The sequence below is a fragment of the Lactuca saligna genome, chromosome 4 (genome assembly GCF_052625555.1).
Source record: "Lactuca saligna cultivar CGN05327 chromosome 4, ASM5262555v1, whole genome shotgun sequence".
NCBI lineage: Eukaryota > Viridiplantae > Streptophyta > Magnoliopsida > Asterales > Asteraceae > Lactuca > Lactuca saligna.
Genome location: NC_136420.1, coordinates 324,424,934 through 324,447,414, shown reverse-complemented (window position 1 = coordinate 324,447,414; position 22,481 = coordinate 324,424,934).

Here is a 22,481-nt window from a genome sequence, read left to right as displayed (position 1 = left end):
TGCTTTCGATATCAAAAGATTAATATAATGTTCTCATAGTGAATTTTTCGGTTTTTAGATTTTCCACTATGATGTTCTTGATTTTGTGGTTTGCCTTTTTTTTTAACTACAACAAAGAAAAACTAAACAGAAACCATAAATATCCATAATAATCAAACTAGAAAAGATTTTTCGGTGTTGCCGGGGTCGGAAGGTATTGATTTGTAAAGTAAAGTAGTACGTTGAATTGCATTGAGATAATCTAGTAAAGTAAAGATAAACAATGTCATCTAGTTACATAAGTAAAGAAATCAAAATCATTATTTCTTGCAATAAATGAGGAAAATAAATAATTTGTCTCACAAATTGAACTTTATTGTCCTGTAAGGCAGCGGTCGGAAAATCTTTCTGGAAAATGTAGACCGTTGCTTTTTGTCCGTTAATGTGAGGGTAATTTTTTCTTTTAAGGTAGTAGGGACTGAATTAGTGACGATGGGTAAACCATATGGACCATTTATGTAATTTTGGCGGTGGTGGTGGTGATGGTGATGGCAACTGGTGGATGGCTTTATGGTATTGGGTGAGTATTTTCTAATAAATAAAATATTAATTTAAAACCAAAAAGATAAATATAAATTAATAAAAAAAAATCGGATTAGAAGTGAAAGAGTGATTTCGGTTTATATCGTTGTCTTCAATGTGTTAAATATGGTAAACCACAGGGACCAATCGTGTGATTTTGTCTAATAATAATAATAATAATAATAATAATAATAATAATAATAATAATAATTATTGACTATTTCTATCAAAATACTAAATACTAATAATATGTAATAAAAAGTGAAAAAGTTGTTTACCAACAAAAACATAAAAATAAAAGACAATAGTTTTTTTAATATATATAATAATTACCATTTAATAAAGCAAAAACCAAAAACAAAAATGTTAATAAGGTGAATTTGTAAAAGTGATGGCATTAAAGAGAACACTAATGTCAGAAGTCTAAAACGTATGACACTTTAGGTCATAGTTGGGCCGCTCCAATAACTTATTTATATCTAAGAATCTTACGAAGTATGGTTGGGTCAACCCAAGACGGAAGGTGCATAGTCATACCGGCTTTTTAAAAAACCGACTAAAAAAACGTAGTTGTTTTCTAATAACTTGTTCAACTAAGGGCTCGTTTAATTATGCTTCTAATAGAGTCTAAAAAAATATAATTTAGCATGTTTGATACGGTTTTTAATGTCATAGACTCGGTCCAAGATGTGGACTCGGTGCATCATAATTGATTGATTCAATCCCTTCTTCAAATGAGAAGGATCGAGACAAAAACTTAGCAACACCTTCGATTTTAATTTTGCCCCACCGAAACAAGAAAAGTGATCCACTCACTTGAGCTCCCCAACTATCGGCGACCGACCAAAGTTTGGATTATGCCGTCTTCGTTTGACCTCGCAACTGGAGACCTATTGTCATCGTCCAGATCAACAAGTTCTATCAAATCATGAAATTTCTTCGCAAATAGTTATCGCTTTCATGAATATTATATTTCATAGTAATTTTGTTGAGTTTTCTAGATCACAGGCAATGTTTGACTCCTTTCAGTTATCAATGAAACTCGGTTATCTCAGTCTTCATCTTGTTCATATATATATATATATATATATATATATATATATATATATATATATATATATATATATATATATATATATATATATATATATATATATATATATATATATATATATATATATATATATATATATAGTCAGTCATCAAGTGTTCTTGAGTCGATTCTATTTTAATTTAAGGTAATCTATCTCATATTCACAACTACAATATATATTTGAAATTTGTTGATATTGTTAGATTGAGGTTGTTGATTAAGGAAGAACAAGAAGATTTCCATTAATGAATACATTGAAAAACATGATGTTTTCTTTAATTAGTTTAAATTTGAAATATTTAATATGCTTAACAATTATATTAAAGTGATATTTATAATTAACATATGATATTAGTGAGTCACACTAACAACAAATTGATATAATTGATTATTTATTATAAATTAATTTTAATAAATATTCAATAAACTTTTATAATTAAATGGAAAATTATTTATTATATGGAAATAATAATTTTTATTAGCAAGTAATATTACATAATCCATATGGTATGAATTGTTAAGTCATTTACAACATTGTGGACTAGATAAATTGTTTTGTCTTTTATCAAAAATGTAAAGTTTATATTTTATAAACTTGGTTTATAAAATATAAGATTTAAGTCTTTTTTTCTTTTAAGGTATGGTCGAAAATACCTTAAGAGATAAGATGTAACGACCTAAAAATCAAGGATAAAAATTTCATTTTTAATATAGTTAAAACCTTGATACCATTTATTTCTAACATTTCAAATCATTATTAAGTAAAACATTTATCACGGTTGATCCCAAAATCATTCATTGCAGAAATCATAGGTGTGTGCGCTACGATCCATCCGAGCCCTTATTTTCCAAATCGATGATACCTAAAACCATAAACAAACTATAAGCATGAAGCTTAGTGAGTTCCCCAAAGCATACCTCACACAATCCATATAACCACATAATCCATATCAGCTATAACAGCTACATAAACCATATCAATCACATACCCATATAAACCACATATCCATATCAATCACATAGCCATACATATAAACATATAAGGATGTCATGAGCTCCCCCAAGGTCTTACTCCAAGATGCCATGGGCTCCCCCGATGATCTTCAATAGGAAAACCATGGGCTCTCCACATGGTCTTACATCCATGTGCCATGGGCTTCCCCCGTGGTTTTTAATAGGAAAGCCATGGGCTCTCCACATAGCTTACATCCGGTGACATGGGCTCTCCCCATGGTCTTCCATGCAAGTATCACAAAGACAACTAGCATAGCATATACCATATACTCAATAGCATACCACATAATCACTAGCATACCACATATACATGCATACCAGATATATATATCAGTAGTGAATCTACAATAAACACTAGAACTAACTAAATGGTCCAGCCTTGGTGCCTTAGATCCATTGGTATGGTGAGGAGACTCACCTAACACATCTGAAGTCCCATGGATAAAACTTTGGATGTTGGGTGATAGGTTCCCAAACTGTCAATCATCAAAACTACACCTAATTAATAATTGGGTTCCAATACATAACCATAATCTACCCTTGGGGTAAATAAACCATTTTACGCCTAACCTAGCTTGGTTCGAACCAAGGCCCAAACTCACACTCTGAAGGCCCAAAAGCCCAATAATCAACCAAGGCCCAACATATGGCCCAATTTTCCAAATTGGGCCCAAACCTCTACATGGAATTATTTTAAGGCCCAACCAATTATTCTAGTCCAAACAATTAGCATTCTGATGGCCCATTAAGTAATAATCTTCAAGGCCCAATTATGGCCCACTTATGGCCCAACTTTCCAAAATGGACCTAAGCCTCTCTAATGGGTCATATCCTAAAGCCCAATAATCTGCTTAGTCTATAGATATGTTCCCCATTAGCCCACAAAGGCCCACATCAGCTTAGTCCAATACATGGATCAATAAGAACCCAAATCCATATAGAGTTTTTCACATAAAATGACGATTAGGGTTAAGTGTTTCCACTTAACCCGTTAATGATTTAATCCATTAAGGACTTAATCCATTAAGTCCAAACTTACAATGAAATTGGGGTTGAGTCATATCATCACTACAATGGTCCAAAACACAAGTCCCGATAAGTCTAAACTACTAATTCCAAAATTAGGGTTTTCTAAACCCTAGTTAGGGTTTCCAACCCATAACAATCCCATTAGGCCCATTAGGATTTCATTAGGACAATTAGGGTTTTCCTAAGTTGGGCACCACCCAGTACCACCTCGGGTAGTGTGGTCAATGACGACTCACAGCGGCGGCCACCACTTCACGTTGGCGGTTAGGGTTCTAGTCCAATCGAGTTCAAGCATCCCCAAAATAATACAAACACATGGAAAGCACATCGCCACCCAACATTGTGGCCGGTGGCGGCAGGACGCGGCAGCCACCACATTATGGTGGTGGTTTGAGTTTTCTTTTCCTTATTTCATTTCTCTTTACAATATACAATGCTTTAACACAAAAATAAACACACACACTAATAAATAAACACATACACACAATCACCCTTGTGGTGGTCGGTGGTGGTAAATGGTGGCAGCCACCAGCTCACGGTGGTGGTGGTGGCTTCCTCGTGAAATACGGAAATGCAACACCAAATACTCATACATACTTGCAACACGCGGACCGAAACACACCAAAACAGCCTCCTCAGGGTGGTGGATGACGACCAGAGGAGTGGGAGACGAACTAGACGACGACGGTGGTCGTGACTGCGTGAAGCACCGAAGATCCGAGAAGAAAGAATGAAGTAAGCAACAGTAACAGCAACGACGGCCGCTCGGTCTTCGTTTTCTTCATGGAGGCGGGCAGCAACGACAACCTCCGATCATTCAAGGCCTCGCATCGGCGGTTAGCATCTTATCATTGGTGTTCGATGGTTCTTCATTGACTGTTCATGACTTCTCTGGCAGCAAGGTTGTAGTGGCGGTGCTTGGACTCGACTAGGTGGTAGCCGGTGATGGGGGATACAAGGTTGGCGGTCGGAGGAGAATGAGGGTGGAGAGGGTGCAAGCTGTAACCACATCCACGGTTAGGGTTACACGGTGGGTTATATACCCGATCACCAAATCTAACTTATTGCCATAATGACAACTATGGTTACTCCTTCCCTCTTTTCTTCCAAAATGAGTCCATAAGTTACCCTTTTAACCCCATCCATCTAAAATCCCTTCAAATTAAGTCCAACATTTTACCAGGTAGCCCCTCCCACTACAATTATTTTCAAATGAAGTGCAAAATTTAGTCTTTATACCCCCTACTCCCCATAAATCCTTCCACCATAAGTCTAAAAGTTACCAATTACACCCTGAATCCAAAAATCCTCACAAAATAAGTCTCGAAATTACACTTTAACCCCCGAATAATCCAATTTATAGCATTTGGCTCCCCAAAACCTACACTCCACTAAATAATATGGATTTAGGGCGAATATTTGTTATGAATTTTATCTATTTATTCTTTAAATATACAGGATGTTACAACTCTCCCCCACTTAAATTAGATTCTGTCCTCGAAATCATTCCTTACCATTCCTTACACGCCCAATAACTTAAACAACATGGTCGCAACCCAAAGTATTCCTTAGCCCTTCCAAGGCAACTGGAAACACCCTCACAGGGTTCTAAAACACAAAGATGAACGAATCCTTTCCGTCATGATCACTTCTACCCCATCTGAAATCTGTAGTCTCGAGATGGTCTATCTCCCTGATAGTCCGCCCATATCAAATCATTGTTGTGTTCGCTGCACTTATCTCCCAACTGGCTATTCCACTTTTGATATTATTTAGTCCAACTGTAAACAACTTAGTATGTACCCATAATGATAGGAAACTCCTCACCCGGACCCTAAATCACGGAAACCACTCCAACTCATCATGCTGCCACATAGCTGCTTTCCTGAAGAACAACTGGGACCTCCCTGGTCCCAACTTATCTACCAACTGTCCGGAACATCGGACAACTACCCGATTGATGAGTCAGAAACACACACACAACAGTCCCACACAACCTCTGAAGGATACCTCGTCTGACAAAAAGTACCCTACCTATACCGCTACTCATGGCTCCTTTAATCCCTTGATCCATCCGATCATGATCGGTTGACAACCTGTCGCCACTGAATCCAACGTGAAAAGGTGAATGCTACCAGAATAACTATAGTCTTACATCACACCCATTCTCCTTCGAACTATCGTTTCCTAATTCCAATTATGTTATGGCCTACTCACAACTTTGCGAATTGGCCCACACTGGCCTAAGTCGTCCAAACAAATCCGTGAATGTTACGGCTACCCTGTAGTCTTCCTGCACATTCCACGCTATCTGATTACTAGTGAATGTTATGGCTCGCCCGTAGTCTTACAACACTTCCCATACTATCTGACTACTAGTGAATGCTACGGCTCCCCCGTAGTCTTACAACACTTTCACCCTATTATCCATTAGTGAATGTTACGGCTCCCCCGTAGTCCTATAAGACTTTCATCCAAATTGTTCATTAGTGAATGCTACGGCTCCCCCGTAGTCTTACAACACTTCTACCCTAACATAACCGCAACCCAATGCCTTATTCCTAGTCTATTAATTTGAAACCCATATAGAGAGTCGAGCACGAACTCGACCGAACACCCGAGCTGAACTCAATTCATGACTGTAGTCCCAACCCGCTTCCCCACATTCTGCTATCAACCCCCAAAAGGACGTGATTCACGTGCTAGGGAATTCTACCGAACTCCAAACTCACCCAACCCTCAAACCAAATAGTCACTTGGGTCGCTATTTTTCTCGATAGGGATGATAAATCCCATCCCGGTCTCATACCTGCCCCTATCATAAATAATTACGTGAATCTCCCCTACTTAGATTTGACTAAGTCTTCGCAATACATGAGATTTGAAGGATTCCCAATCCTTCTTACTCTTAAATAACCAACTACTGAAAACCTGTTGCTTACCCATGCTAGTGTTCTATTACGGGTCCAAACCCCAAGGACCACATAACTCCTAAAGATCAGATGAACACTGCTTGAATCCTAGTAGAACTAATAATCTCAGACACTTTGAAATGATGCCACACTCATACCTTGAAGTTTAAATAATTGATGCCCAAACCAAAGCCACTGTAGTAGACCATTTCCGTTGGCGCTTCCAAAAGCCGACCCAAGCACAATGGCTGAGTCACCAATCCTGACCGTAGACCTTCCGCATCACGTCTCTAAACCAATCTCATCCATAGACCTAGGTAACATTGAACGCCCCAAACCAGTAAAGAGAGAAACAACCTGTCACTAACCACCCGTAACTCACAGTATGCAAATGGCATACGACCATGTTTAAAGGTATAACCCAAACACAAGAAAGGAAAGAACCCCAACGATACACTTACTAAAACCCTTGAAACAAAAAACTCCCTCGTGCAGTTTCCCGTAAGTACTCCACTGAATTTGGTCCTGTTGGCCTCCCAAAAGTTGACCTAAACTCTTACGTCTCTTTCCGGGACCCTCCAACATATGCACCAGATCTGGTCCCCTCTTCCCAAGGTGCTCCGAGTTAATCTCTTGTTCTCAGCTCCAGAAATCATATCATTAAGGGTCTCGCACCCTGACACACCTACTAACTCAATCGTCAGTGGCTGATCTGCAGTAGCTGGAGTAACCTCTACCCTACCCGGGCTACAACTACTCCCAAGTCATAGTCTCCAATCCCGAAATCATAATAGAATGCAAAATCAGTATATGTCGTCTAATACAAGAGTTCCACGACGAACTTAAAACCCTGACATTCCTTCCACTAAATGGCTCGCCACCGGAGCCGGGACCAAACCTCGGTCCTTCCACATGTGTGCTCATCTTCATCTTGCAAAGCAGCTATCCTCACTATCAGATCATATCCAAGAATTTTCATCCCCATAAGCTTCTTAGATTTTCCAAGACTCTCACTGATTCGAGTATGGATCCTGTGCTTTTAGTAGTACAGGCCCATACTACCTTCCATACCTATCCATACTTTCCTCAGCAATCCTCCCAAATCTTTTAAGTCACCTACTCCACTGGTGCACCAAATACCCACTAAAAAACAACACAATACCCACCAAATAACTCCGAGACTCCCCTTAGGTTCCCAACTTCACCGAACTGCCCCATTAAACTCACTGGAGCATATCCTACGCTTTCATAGGTCCTTAACCTCACCCTACCATTAGTTGCTGAAGAACTCCCCATGATGCCAGCCATCCACCTCCTGGATATCATCATATCCACTTAGTGGCTGATTCCAATCACTCAAGCGTTCCACAAAGCACAAAGATAACAATATTCGTGCAAGTAGCATTCTGATCCAAAGGACTGTCATACAACATTCAACCCAAATATCACAACTCGTGTTATCCTCATCCAACATTCCTCACTGTCAGTGGCCTTATACATGCAAGTTATACACAAAATAGGATCTAATAGACTGTCGAATAATAGACTCTACCCTAGGACCACAACCAGACAAGGAACATGAAATAATGCCAAATCAATTATTCTACGGCTATAAGATCCAACCATATACAATTTTAAAAGCATACACTTAGCAGTTACTAATACCAATAATCATCCTCATTCTAGCATGGCATCCCATATCTCGAAGGCTACAAGCATCACATATCAGTCCAATATATTACTGACTACTAAGCACTAGCATGCAAGTCTACCAGCTCATATAAACGTATCTCTCCTAACCCTAACTAGCATATGATTCTCAGATTCATAAATCAAGTCATAACAGATAACATATATGGGTATTCTGGGAAACTTAATTGAGCTCGAATGATTGCATGCACCACACCCTTTATTTGTCTTAGAAAACTCTTTTTCTTGAAAACATTTTTCTTTTGAAAACTTTACAAATGCTCAGTTTGAGTTCAGACACACCCAAAAGTATGTCTGAATCCCTCAAACCAAGACTCTGTTACCAACTTGTAATGACCCAAAAATCAAGGATAAAAATTTCATTTTTAATATAGTTAAAACCTTGATACCATTTATTTCAAAATTTTCAAATCGTCATTAAGAAAAACATTTATCATAGTTCAACCCAAAACCCCGCGATCCATCCAAGCCCTTTTTTCCAAATCGATGTACTTCAAACCATAAACAAACTGTAAGCACGAATCTTAGTGAGTTCCCCATAGCATACCCCACACAATCCACATAACCACATAATCCATATCAGCTATAACAGCTACATAAACCATATAATCACATATCCATATCAATCACATAGCTATGCATATAAACATATACATATGTCGTGGGCTCCGCCAAGATCTTACTCCAGGATGCCATGGGCTCCCCGCATGGTCTTAAATAGGAAATTTACGGGCTCTCCACATGGTCTTACATCCAAGTGCCATGGGCTACCCCAATCGTCTTCAATAGGAAAGACATGGGCTCTCCACATGGTCTTACATCCGGTGTCATGGGCTCCCCCATGGTCTTCCATGCAAGTATCACAAAGACAGGTAGCATAACGCATACCATATAGTCAATAGCATACCACATAATTACTATCATACTACATATTTATACATACCAAACATATCAGTAGTGAAACTACAATAAACACTATGACTAACTAAATGTGTTGACCTTGGTGCCTTAGGCTCATTGGTATCGTGAGGAGACTCACCTGACACTATTGAAGTCCCATTGATAAAACCCTGGCTGCTGGTTGATAGGTTCTCAAATTGTCAATCATCAAATTGACACCCAATTAATATTTGGGTTCCAATACATAACAATAATCTACACTTGAGGTAAAAGGACCATTTTACCCTTAACCTAGCTTGGTTCAAAACCAAGGCCCAAACTCACACTCTCAAGGCCTAAAAGCCCAATAATCAACCAAGGCCCAACATATGAAATAATTTTACAAATTGGGCCCAAACCTCTACATGGACTTATTTTAAGCCCCAACCAATTATTGTAGTCCAAACAATTGGCATTCTGATAGCCCAATAGGTAATAATCTTCAAGGCCCAATTATAGCCTACTTATGGTCAAATTTTCCAAATTGGACCCAAGCCTCTCTAATGGGTCTTATCCTAAAGCCCAATAATCTCGGTAGTCCATAGATGTGTTCCCCCATTAGCTACAAAGGCCCACAACAGCTTAGTCCAATAAATGGCCCAATAAGAACCCAAATCCAATTAGGAGTTTTCACTTAAAATAACAATTAGGGTTAAGTGTTCCCACTTAACCCAGTAAGGACTTAATCCATTAAGTCCAAACATACAATGAAATCGGGCTTGAGTCATATCTTCACTCCAATGGTCATAAATGTGGGTCCCGATATGTCCAAACCACTAATTCCAAATTTAGGGTTTTTAAACACTAATTAGGATTTCCAACCCATTCTAATCCCATTAGCCCCAAAAGCTAAATCCTTCGGCCTATTAGGGTTTCATTAGGAAAATTAAGGTTTCCTAAGTCAGCCACCACTGTAACATACACGTTTTAAATTCGGGTTTTGTAATGAATAATATTACGAAATATTATGTAAATTTTAATGTTGAGTTCTAACAGAAGGTTTTTAATAGAAATGAAGTAAAACTATGTTTAGAATCACCCTGAAAATATTGAAAGTCTTATGAGATTCCAATCAAATGTCAAATGGTAAAATTTAACGAAAATATAAATTTTGGAATAAGTAAAATTTTATTATTGAAAGTTGTAGATAATCTCATTAGAAACTTGTAGGCGAAAACCTCGTCGAAATCTAAGTTATAATGAAGAAGTTATGACCAATCGAAGATCCGTGACAAAACCAGCACGACGTCGAATGATGTAAAAAGTGAGTTTTTGATAAACTACTTTTTAGCATTAGTGATCTAAATGAAAGTCGTAGTATTCGTTAAATCGAGAAGTTCGATAAAAAGAACGCCAAAATCTGACTTTGTATGAGGAAGTTAAGATTTTTCTAAGTTTCAGAATAGCAGTAAACAACTAAAAACTCAAATTTTAGATCCAGCTATATTTAGCTGATACAACCTAAATGAGAATCGAAGGTCTCGTCATTTGTAGTACAACGATAAAAAGTCTGACGAAAACGGATGTCGGATGAAGAAGTTATAAAATTTTAACAGATTTTCCTGTCCCGATCTGTTAAAAATAATAATATTAAAAATAAAGTCAAATTTAGTAGATGAAGTTTAAACGAAAGTTGTAGATTATATTCCCGCTTACGCGTGCATATAAAGAACGTCGAAAACGGAGCCCGTATGCGAATGTTATCGATTTTAGAAGATTTGGGCTAATTTTATGAGGAATCTCGCATGGATAAGCATCACCGGAACCAGCCACATCACCCATCCCCATGCACGCCACGTATGCGAGCCGGAGACCCAGCCAATGACACGCCTCGCACCAAGCAGCGAAGTCCATTGCGCGAAGCAGCTACGTCACCGAGACGTGCCACGTCCGAGGTGTGATTCGTGTTACGTCCGAGCCTCGCTGCCTCACCACCTGCCATTCGCATAAGATCCTCGTGACCCCCTCTGATCCGAGCCTCGCAGATGCTATGTGGAGTCTTCTTATCCCTCGATCTGAACCCTGTCACCCTATAAATGGGAAGGCTACGAGCCTTCCCAGGTTGTTTTGAGATTTTGATACCTTTTCACCCTAATTCCATATTTTCACTATTTTGACTTCCCCCGAAGCTCCGATATCAATTTTAGCACCCAAAACACGTCCCGAAGTTCCCGAGAAGCCCGAAAAATTTATCTTTTCGGTTTTGAAGTCGTACCTTCGCAGAGCCCGGTTTTCAATTAAGCTACTAGTTTTCAACATAGAAAGTTATATTTAAAGCCGAAGTGCTGCCCAAATTACTATTTTGACCCCCGGTTAATCAATGTGAGTTCAATATATAGGAACAATTGTATATTATGTGTTATATGTGCTATGTGTTTTTCAGTGTTATTATTCTGAGTTATTATCCCGTGTTATTTTATTCGCTATTTTTATAGCAAAAGTATTACCTTTGACCATGTGATTAGTGAAAGGACTTAGATTCACAATGGTACCGGTACGTAGCATCTGGTCATGTAGAGCATGTCTCCGTAAGAGAATGACTTCTATTCTATTGCATTGGCAAATGGTTAGAGAGGTCTATAAGCCTGAAATCTACCAAGATGTTAATCAGAAATCTTATGTCTTTTGTGTCATTTGGGCAGAATCTTTATTGATGAATATCAAGTATGGAAATTGTTATGTCTCATTGATTGTAAATCTTTGAATCAATTCATTGATTCATATGGAAAGCTTAACACATGATTCACATATGCATTTGTTGTTCCTTATTTTTCTTTGCTTCTGCCATACTGAAGTATATATATGGCATAACGTTATATTGTATCTAATATTGAACTCACTAAGCGTCACCGCCTACCCTATCAATGATTAACAATTGCATGAGATAAGTAATCAGTATGATCTTATACTGTTCGAACATTTAGAATAGTTTGTAATAGTACTTTTGTACTTCAGTTTAGGTTTGTATAAATTACAATATCCTGGGTAGTTATGTAATATATAACACTTTGTAATAGTCGCTTTGTATACAGTAGTTTGTAACCTCTTTATCAATGTAAAATATTGCTTTCATGAATATGCAAGTAGCGTGTTTTGGAGTAATAATATTGTGAAGTATGAAAGTTTGGGTCTTTCAGAATTACAAAAGTTTGGGTCTTTCAATCATGGTACCAGAGCAGTAGTTTGAGTGAACTAAATTCCACAGATTGGTATTTAGATTTAAACTATTGGAAGTTCAATATATGAATAGATTCATTATAAGTATATGGATACAAACCATTAGAAATATTTAAGTAAAATTATTAGGTAATAATAAACCCTAATGTTTTAAAATACAATGTTACTCCGTATTGCAGAGCAATGGCTGAACATGTTAGTAGACATACCCCTAAGGTTGGTGTAGGTCCTCGACCCGAGGAAGTGAATACTCCAGTATCTCCTCGTGAGGAGCAACTCTTGGGTAAACTTACCGGTGTTATTCAACAGACTCTCGAAGAACACAAAAAGAATGGTGATAAGGGAAAAGAGAAAGCAACTGGAGAATCTTCAAAAGGAGAGGTAAAGTGTCCCTCGTTCAAAGATTTCAAGAGTAGTGGTGCTACAGAGTTTTCTGGTGTCCTTAATCCCATAGTTGTTCTAACTTAGATTCAGAACACCAAGAAAGTATTTCGTGTCTCTCATGTGGATAATGAAGACAAGGCTATTTATGCTTCTGCAATGCTCATCGGAGAAGCTTTAGTCTATTGGGAAGCAATATATGAAGCTCTCAACGGGTATGACCAGGAGAATTTATCATGGGAGTTGTTCAAAACTCGTGTGCTATTGTCCTCTAGATATGAGGAGAAGATTGGAGAAGGAATTCCTCGAGCTTAAACAAGGAGGAATAACTGTGAATGAGTATGAAACTCAGTTTAATTAAAGAGAAAGGTTTGCTACAAAGTATTTTCCAACTGAAGACGAGAAAATTCAGTTATTCATGGAGGGACTATGACATGAAATCCATGATTTTGTAGCCAATTCGGATGTTCTGTCATTTGATAAAGCTGTTGAGTATGCTCGAAGGCGTGAGCATGACTTAGAGATATGTGGAGCCACTCTTACTGTTCCAAAGCATCCACATACCTAAAGAACTATTCCAATTTCCACTATTCCACCAGCTCAATCTGTATGAACTGATCCTAGCAAGGAAGCACGGTCTAAGAGTGCTTTTCGTGGCCGCGACATGTCACAATCTTTTTCTATTCAATCGCCTTCATGTTCCATTTATGGAAGGAATCTTCCGGGTCAATGCAAAATAGACAAGGAATTCATTGTCTATTATGGATGTGGAGAAACTGGTCATATAAAGCCAGCTTGCCCAAGGAAGGATGTGACTTGCTATGCATGCGGTATTACAGGCCACAAAAAGTGTTTTTGCCCTACTCTTACCAGCCATGTGACGGGAAGTCAAGCTTCTGTTCAAAAACCGGCAAGAAGTCAAGTCCCTCTTCAACAATCAAAGGGTACTCCAACTAAAAAGGAGGAGGTGCCAAAAGCTAAGGGTCGTGCATTCCAGATTACCTCAGAGGAAGCACGCGAGGACCAGAATGTTGTGAAGGGGTACATTTCTTGTTAATTCTAGACTTGCTCACATCTTATTTGATTCTGGTGCCTCAGAATCTTTTGTATCTTATGAATTTACGCATTCTTTTCAAAATACTTGCTATGCACTCACGCAACCATTTCACGTAGATACTGCGGGAAGTATATCATTACTTGCTGATAAAATCTATAGGGATTGTGTCATAGAAATTAAAGCCTATAATATTCTTGCAAACCTAATCCCTATCTCCTTGCCCAACATCGATATTATTCTCGGCATGGATTGGTTGTCAAAGAACCATGTAGAACTCTTGTGTTATGAAAAGATGGTACGCATTCCAGTTGAAGGGGAAGATCCTATTCATGTCTACGGTGAGCAAAGGATCTTAAAAATAATCTCTTTCCTCAAAGCTCATAAATTTATATCGAAGGGTTGCCCTATCTATTTGGCCTATACATTTAACATCTCAAGAAAGGAGAATAAAACTGTAAATGATGTTCCCATTGTTAACGAATATCCTGATGTTTTCCCCAATGATCTGCTTGGACTTCCTCCGGATAGGCAAGTTGAATTCCGAATTGACCTTGTGCCTAGTGGTGCTCTAATTGCAAATACCGCTTATCATCTTACGCCAGCCGAGATGAAAGAAATGATGATCCAACTACAGTAATTACTTGACAAAGGCTTTATCCGACCGAGTACGTCTCCCTGGGGTGCTCCTGTATTGTTTGTTAAAAAGAAGGATGGATCAATGCGGATGTGCATTGATTATCGTGAGCTGAATAAGGTGACTATCAAGAACAAGTACTCACTACCTCGCATCGATGATTTGTTCGATCAACTTCAGGGTGTTAGCTATTTCTCAAAGATTGATTTGAGGTCTAGCTATCATCAGTTGAAAGTACAAGAGCAGGATGTACTGAAGACTGCTTTTCGTACTCGTTATGGGCATTTCGAATTCCTTTTCATGCCATTCGGTCTGAAAAATGCTCCTGCTGTATTCATGGATATGATGAATCGGGTATGCCACCCAATGCTCGATAAATATGTCATCGTATTCATTGATGATATTCTAATATTTTCAAAGTTTAAAGCTGATCATGTCGTTCATATTCGTGAAATCTTAGAACTTCTTCGAAAGGAGAAACTTTATGCTAAATTCTCGAAATGTGAATTTTGGCATCGCCAAGTTCAATTTCTCAGACATGTGATTACTGGTGATGATGTATCCATAGATCCTACCAAAATCGAAGCCATTCAAAATCGGAAAGTGCCCCGTAATGCTTCCAAAATTCGTAGTTTCATGAGTCTTACGGGTTATTACCGAAGATTCATTAAAGACTTATCTCGTATAGTTATACCTTTCACTAGTCTTACTCGAAAGGAAGCAAATTTCGAATGGGGAGAAGCCCAAGAAAAAGCTTTCTCAACTCTAAAAGATCTTTTGACTCATGCTCCCATCTTATCACTTCCAGAAGGTGATGATGATTTCTCCGTGTATTGCAATGCTTCAAGATTGGGACTCGGTTATGTGTTGATGTAATGTGGTAAAGTGATAGCCTATGCCTCAAGAAAACTGAAAGATTATGAAAAGAATTATCCAATCCATGATCTCGAACTCACTGCAGTGGTATTTGCCCTAAAAATTTGGAGACATTATCTTTTTGGTACAAAATGCCAATTGTTTACCGACCACAACAGTCTCAAGTATATATTCAGCCAGCAAACTCGGAATATGAGACAGCAACGAGCCATGGAGCTGATCAAAGACTACGACTGTGAAATCCTGTACCATCTTGGAAAGGCTAATGTGGTTGCAGATGCACTTAGCAGGAAGGTTTATCGTAATAGTATGTGTTATACTACTACTCACACTACGGTGAAGCTCACTATTCTTGATGAACTAGAGAAATGGCAAGTTAAGGCCTTAAAGCCAGAAAATGTGAAGAATGAAGGAATGGTACATTATGCTGATGTTTTACTTGATGATCTACGGGGTTAAAAAGTATTTAAGAATCGGCTATGGATTCCAAAGATTGGTGGATTAAGACAGAAGATTTTAGATGAAGCTCATAAGTCTAAGTTATCAATACATCATGGTACAAGTAAAATGTAATATGATGTAAGAGCCAATTATTGGTATCATGGATTAAAGAAAGACATTGGACGATATGTGTAGGAATGCTTAGTATGCTTACAAGTCAAAACAGAGCACCAAAAGCCTTACGGAACTCCAAAAATCCTTAGTGTTCCTGTATGGAAATGGGAAGAGCTGTCCATGGATTTTATTACCAAATTTCCAAAGACTGCTAGACAGCATGATAGCATTTGGGTAATCGTCGATTGCCTGACTAATAGTGCACATTTTCTCGCCATGCGTGAAACGGATCTAATGGAGAAATACGCACAAGTATACTTAGATGAAATTGTTGCAAGACATGATGGCCACTAAAGATCATTTTTTTATCACGATACTTGTTTCACTTCTCATTTTTGGGTGAGTATGCAATGCGAATTGGGATCTCGAGTTGCCCTCAGTACAACTTTTCATCCCCAGATAGATGGTCAGATGGAGAGAACAATCCAAACAGGGGAAGATATGCTTCATGCACGTGTCTTGGAGTTCGGTGGTAACTGGGATAAGTATTTACCACTCGTCGAATTTTCATACAATAACAGTTACCACACTTTAATCAAAATGACACCATATGAAGCATTATATGGTCACAAATGTCGTACACCATTATGTTGGCGTGATGTAGGACAGAAGATCCTTGGAGGCCCTGAAATGATTCAAGACACCACCGACAAGATTCAAATCGTACAAGAAAGAATGAAAGCACCAAGATCAACAGAAGTCCTATACAGAAAAGAGAAGACGACCCATAGAATTCCAAGTGGGTGATTTCGTGATGCTGAAGGTATCCCAATGGAAAGGCCTTATGAGATTTCGGAAGAAAGGAAAGTTGAGTCCTAGATTTGTTGGACTTGTCAAAATCATCCAGAGAATTGGAAAGCAAGCATACCGCTTAGAATTATGTGAAGATTTGGCAGGTATTCATGATGTGTTTCATGTGAGGTATCTGTGCACATGCTTGAGCATGTATGATGAAACGTGCCGTTATCCGAGGTGAAATTGGATAATAAGTTAAGATATATCGAAGAGCCTGAAGAGATCGTGAATGAAAGAACAACTAATCTACGTAATAAAGAAGTAGAATTGGTGTTTGTCAAGTGGAAACACCATCGAGGCCCAAACAATACTTGGGAAAATAAGAATTACATAAGAGCAAAATATCTCCATTTATTTTAATCGATGTAATTTTGGGGACGAAATCCTCAAAAGGAGGAGGTATTTGTAACATACACATCTTGAAATCATGTTTTGTAATGAATAATATTATGAAATATTATGTGAATTTGAATGTTGAGTTCTAACAGATGGATTTTACTAGAAATGAAGTAAAACTATGTTTAGAATCACACTGAGAATACTGGAAGTCCTATGAGATTCCAATCAAATATCAAATGGTAAAATTTAACGAAAATATAAATTTTGGAATAAGTAAAATTTTATTATTGAAAATGGTAGATAATCTCGTTAGAAACTTGTAGGCGAAAACCTCGTCGAAATCTGAGTTATAACGAAGAAGTTATGACCAATCGAAGAGCCGCGACAAAATCGATACGACGTCGAATGATGTAAAAAGTGGGTTTTTGATAAACTACTTTTTAGCCTTATTGATCTAAATGAAAATCTTAGTATTCGTTAAACCGAGAAGTTCGATAGAAAGAACGCCAAAATCTGACTTCGTATGAGGAAGTTAAGATTTTTCTAAGTTTCGGAATAGCAGTAACAGCTAAAAACTCAAATTTTAGATCGAGCGATATTTATCCGATACAACCTAAACGAGAATCGAAGGTCTCATCATTTGTAGTACAACGATAAAAAGTCTGACGAAAACGGATGTCGGATGAAGAAGTTATGAATTTTTAATGGATTTCCCTATCCCGGTCTGTTAAAAATAATAATATTAAAAATAAAGTGAAAATTAGGAGACGAAGCCTAAACGAAAGTTGTAGATTAAATTCCCGCCTACGCGTGCATATAAAGAACGTAAAAAACGGAGCCCATATGCGAATGTTATGGGCAGTTTAGGTTATATCCTGGGTAGTTATGTAATATATAACAATTTGTAATAGTCAGTTTGTATCCAGTAGTTTGTAACCTCTTTATCAATGTAAAATATTGCTTTTATGAATATGCAAGCAGCATATTTTTGAGTAATAATATTGTGAAGTATGAAAGTTTGGGTCTTTCAGAATTACAAAAGTTGGGGTCTTTCAACCACCCACTACCACCTCGGGTAGTGGTGGTCAACGGCGGCACACAGCGGCTTGTGGCGGTGGCCACCACCTCACGGTGGTGGTTAGGATTCTAGTCCAATCGAGTCCAAGCATCCTAAAAATAATCCAAACACATGCAAAGCACACCGCCACCCAACACGGTAGCCGGTGGCGGCTGGAGGCAGCAGCCACCACCTTACGTTGGTGGTTTTGAATTTTCTCTTCCTTATTTCATTTGCAATTAAAATATACAATGCTTTAACCCAAAAAAACACATACAGTAATAGATAAACACACACAACCACCCTTTTTGTGCCCAACGGTGGTAGATTGTGGGAGCCACCACCTCACGTTGGTGGTGGTGGCTTCCTCATGAAATCCGGCCATGCAACACCCAAATACTCATACATAGTTGCAACACACGGACCGAAACACACCAAAACGGCCTCCTCGGGGTGGCGGATGATGACCGTAGAAGTGGGAGATGAACTAGACGAAGACGGTGGTCATGATTGTGTGAATCACCGAAGATCCGAGACGAAAGAATGAAGCAAGTAATAGTAAAAACAGCGATGGTGGAAGGCATCCACTCAGTCTTCGTTTTCTTCACGGAGGCGGGCAGCAACGACTGCCTCTAATCGTTTAAGGCCTCGCATTGGCGGTTCCTAACTCATCCTCTGTGTGCGACGGTTCTTCATAGGTTGTTCACGACTTTTCCGAAAGCGAGGTTGTAGTGGTGGTGCTCGGACTCGACTAGAGTTGGCTTCTTGTTGGTGCCTTTAAAGTTCATACTTTGGTTATGAACTTCAAGCTTAAGACTTAAGAGTTATGAACTTCAAGCTTAAGACTTAAGAGTTGTAGACTACCATCTACATAGAGTTGGCTTCTTGTTGGTGTCTTTAAAGTTCATTATTCTTCATCAACTTTCAAGCCTCCAAGAGGATCTAAAAAAATACAATGGTTGTTATTTGTTCTTCTTCTACTTTGGTTGTGTTTGTTTTCTTTCCAAACTTTCCAAAATAATCCTTGGTGGGTTTAACTTGTTTATGTTATTCAAAAAAATGATCAAGTCTTCCGTTAACAAATATCATGTTTTTGAAATTAATTTTTGAATAAAAACCCAACAATTTGTATCAGAGCCACGTTGAAAGTTTGGTTAGATTTTTTGATTTTTTGAATTCTTAGTTTTTGGAGAATATGGATAACTTGGTTTTCTATAAAACCAAGTTCATATGTATTTTCTATGACAACTTTATAATTGTTATTTTATGTGACAAAAGTTTTCATGCATCTTTTGTCATTTGAAGTTGTCTTAGAAAAAGAAATGTTGTTTCATGTTTATGTTGATATATATGATATGCATAAACTAGCCAAAGACCATTGTGTTTATTGTGTTGTTGTGTTGGTTGTTTTATAAAAATAGTTGTAATAATTTATTCATTCATATGGTATGTAATAAATTAAATAGATTAGTTTTCGTAGTTTATTTTTGTTAGCAATATATTAGTTGTTAGAAATAATTTATTTGTACAAAAATGTAACAACAAATGAAGTTGGGCCATTATTCCAAGACCAAAGTGCAATTTTCGCAAGTATAAGGTGTGCAAAATTTGCAGTGATAGTTTGCAAACTATCGCTAAATGGTGTTGCTGTTGTTGGCAGATTTCTCAAAGGGTTGTTGAGCATTTGCGACACTTAGTGCAGCACTTTCTGAAAGTGTTACATATTGCTGAAATATTGCTTTAAAGAAGTTTTTTCAACCTTTAGCAAGCAATGAGTGTATTATCAAGTGGGAGCTTCTACAACAACATTACAAGAAGTTTTTTTACCCTTAATATGTCCCTTTAGGAATGGACTCGACATTTTTTGTGTTGGCTCACAAAAAAAATGTCATTAGTTGGTTATGTTTATGCACATTTATATGTATGTTTGTTTCTGTTGTTTATTTTATGCAATTACTATGTGTGGTTGATAAATTAGTTTTTTCACATGCTAAGCTAATTTTGGACAAAATAAACATCACACGGATTTTGATTTTCAAAATTTATAATGTAGACATAAGTTATAACAACTTATTGTTTTAAAATGAAATTCGGTTTTATAAAAACGTTAATCGCATCAAATCTTGAAATACTCAAATATAAGTTTTAAAATGATGATGTTTATAACTTATACAAACTCCAAACATATAAGTAATAAAACGAAGTTTTATTAAAGATATAAAATGTTCAAATGCACTCTAACTTAATATCGGTTATTAAATATAAATCCCGTTAAACTATATAAAAACTAGCTTTTATATAAAACATTTAAAAGTGATTTTCTTTTGAAAATTGGTACCATGGTTTATTATATGCATGTAATAACCATGATATCATAAGGTTTCAAAACTAGAATTATAAAACATATAAAAACGCCTTTTTTACAAACCTCAAATTTATGTAATCCGTTTTGAAGAGTACTTGTATATCTCTTGTATGCATTAGCAGGATAAAGGATACCTAACCGCTTTGTGTTGTCTTTAGATTGCCCGGGTGTATTCGCGATACCAAGTTATTTCAAATTGATGATTTGTGTGAAAATCTTTTGTGATAAAGGATATGTAAGTAAGAGAGTTCCAAGGCATAGATGGGATCAAACATGTCTAATTAAATTTGTTATTAGTGATCCCATAAATCTAGGAATTATATAGTAAGATATAACTGATAATCGATATCTACGGGGTTGGATTCAATTAGATGGGATAAAGGATTAATAACCATTTATTTTTTTTGCAACTTAGATCATAGAATTTGATCATTATTGTTTTTTGGAAACTAAAAGGGTGTTAATTATCAAAGAGTTTAAAATTGAAAATACTAAATGAATTTTTGTTAAAATTTTGTAGTTAAATAATCCATACTCATAACCATGAATTGACATTTTTTAATGACTTAATGAAACAATAACTTTCGATAGATACAACTTCAATAAATGGGTTCTTGTTTTAAGAGACAATCTCGTGAGAGATATAAAATTGTATACACTTAAATGTCCTAGTCCTAAACTATTTACTTTAAGCAATAAGCCTGAACATGATACCTAGTAAATGCATCACTATGATTCTAAAGATGTTTCTAACATCAAAATTGAAATAGTTCAAGGCTCAAAAGAGTCACCTTGTGTGATCTAGGAAGCCCATGTTCTATGGACTGGACACCTTAAGTCTAAGGTATCCAATAAGGCACACATAGACGGATCTTGTTTCTTTTGTGGAGAAACTGAACACTGGAAGAGGCTCTGCTCCTCTTATCTAGAAGGAAAGTCTGGACGATACTAGAACTTCAGTTATCTACTAGATAGAACTCATTCTTTTCAGGTAAGAATTAGGTACTTGATACTTATATGTTAATCTAATATTTAGAATTGGCTTGTAGATATTTAGTGTATGTTTTAATTTAGCTTGCCTAAATATATGTCTTGGTTTAATTTATGAATGAATGACTATTTACTTCAATCGTTTTTCACAACATCACCTTCATATTTAGAAGTCATTAAAATTCTATTTATGAGATTGGATCTCTTAATAAGATTTATAAAGTAATATCAATGCTTCATAAATAACAAGTTATATATCCAAAATGTTTTGAATTAAACTTGTTTTAAATCAAACTCATCTTTTACATTGTTATCTTTATTATATAAATGACATTCACATATTCCAACTTCAAGTAAGGGATTGTTGAAGGCAAATAATGTAGTTTATTTGACATACATAAATCTTATATATATATATATATATATATATATATATATATATATATTTGACACACACACACACACACACACATATATATATATATATATATATATATATATATATATATATAGTATTCCTAATGATATTTTCATTAAGTAATAGAGATAATAAATTATTAAGGGATTATACACTATGGTGTATGACTTCCTTTCTAATGAATGTCTAAGATTTAACAAAATATACCAAATCAAAAATATTAAAAACTATAGTAGTTATAAATAATATTTTACATGTTAAAACATAATTTTGAAATCTTTGTTTAAGTTTTAAAGTTAACATATAAACCAGTGAAGACTATCTAAAGCCTTAATGATATTGAAGGGTAAATTAAATCTTACTTAGTATGATTTACTTTCCAATCGGTAGAAATGTCATCCTTTTTATTTCCTTGGGATAATGCCTATAACACTATCAATTTTACCTTGAGTAAAAATACCAAATAGAAAGTAGATATAACATTTTCTTCTTAAAATTTTGTATAGAAAGTGTAACATC